The sequence below is a fragment of the Galeopterus variegatus genome, unplaced genomic scaffold (genome assembly GCF_000696425.1).
Source record: "Galeopterus variegatus unplaced genomic scaffold, G_variegatus-3.0.2 Scaffold2928, whole genome shotgun sequence".
In the NCBI taxonomy this organism is placed as follows: Eukaryota; Metazoa; Chordata; class Mammalia; order Dermoptera; family Cynocephalidae; genus Galeopterus; species Galeopterus variegatus.
In genome coordinates this window covers 122,881-124,800 of record NW_007729039.1, presented here as the reverse complement: position 1 = coordinate 124,800, position 1,920 = coordinate 122,881, and positions in this window count along the sequence as shown.

Below are 1,920 nucleotides of genomic sequence, written 5' to 3'. Positions count from 1 at the left end.
CCACCTCGCTAATTATTGAAATTTCAGGAATTTTGCAAGCCAGTTGTTCAGTCACTGGTAACTTGAAATTAGTCATGTCAGGAGTATTTAAACTAACTGTAAGACAATGGCCATGATTGATCTAATGAGGGACTGGAAAAGCCAGCTGATTGCTATAAATAGTTGAAAGCAAAAACTTGTGCTTAGCTTCCCAAAGAATTTCTCATCAACTCTGGTACCCTAACCTAAATAGGTAAGCTGCCGCATGGTAAATTAGGTGAGACATTTAAGTTTTTTCTTAGTGGGAGTTCGTATGGAGGCCAAGACAGAATCCAGAGAGATATGACTGATGGAATATTCACCTTTTAAAGTAACAATCACGTGTCATTCTATATGTCTCATGAAGGCAGAATTCATTTTTTTAACAGAAAGCAGTTTGAATAAAATGTAGATGTACATAAGACCAGAGAGTTGGATTTTTATGGCTTTTTAAAAAAATATTTGAAGTCCAGTGGAAATAGCTTTTGTGCATTCATTTATTAAAGAAAATAGCAAACTGCAAAGGTACATAAAAGTAATTCACATAATGTTCCTGAAAATCATATAATTTTTTTCCCTTGTTGCGTCTTTTAGCACTGTTACTTAACCCTGGCTGTACATTAGAATCACCTGACAGCCAGACCATACTCTGATCAATTACATCAAAGTATCTGTGCTTGGAATTTAGGAATCACTATTTTTAAGCTCCCCAGGTGATTACAATGGGCAGTCAAGGTAGAGAACCAGTTATTGTACTAGAGGGTTTCCAATAATAATAGCATGGAGAAATTTTTTTCCCCATCATATATGCAGAGAAAAAGAGTCAAGTAACTTACCCTGTGAGTTGTCTGAGGGTTAACATTTTATCACATGCATGCCTGGACTTGCTTCCCATCACTGCTAGATCCCCTTTCTCTGAGGATGACAGCAACCCCGTGGATATTGTGGCACAGAGCGTTAAGGCTATCAGCTGATAAGTGCACAACCAGATTTCAAATCAAGCCAGTGTTGGCCCCAGAGTCCATACTTTTTACCATTACAAAGGCAAAGGTTGAATACATTCCAACACCTTTTCTTTTTAAAGAGCTGTGTTGTTACATGACCACTGAAATATAAAAGCATTGCTATTCAAGATATTCATTTGATAAGAAAAATTCTCATAAAAAAGGAGTTAAGAAGCAGAGAGAGGATCAAGGATAGGAGAGACGTTTAATCATCTATCAAGGTATGAATCCCTGAACACAATTTATAACAAGCATGTTTATGTTTAAATAAAAATTCAACAAGAAATAAAGTTTTACATTAAAATCAGATATAGTTATTGTAGGTTAATAAAAATAAGGAGGACTTCAGCATCTATGTAGAAGTAGCTACGCAATTTGTAAACTGAAGATTGAGTTTTCTGGTTATTATTAAAGTTACTCAAAGATGCTCAAAGATCAGCAAAAATGGCAACTTGGACTGTCCCAGAATTTACATCCATGAAGGGTGAATGTGTCATATTTAGTGTGGCTTATTTTGTTAGATGTCAAATTAAGCAATCATTAGTTTAACCAAATTACTTAATATTATTACTTCATATAAAATNTTTTTTTTTTTTTTTTTTTTTTTTTTTGAGAGTCAATTTATAGCACACCACTATTTATATGTTGTGGTAATTTCTCTAAGGAAACTAATGAAGCCTGAGGATTCGAATACAAGCCTGTCTGCCTCTGGAACCAGGGCCATTTCTACTCTGTAGCTAAATAAGAAAGTCTCTACTCTCAAGAAGCCTATAATATAGGGAGAGAGAAATAGGTCAACCCTTAGAGCATGAATTCTGGTATCAATGCCTGGGTTGAATTCCACCTGCTACTAACTAGTCTTGTCACCTTGGGAATGTAACTTAACATCTCTTTGCCT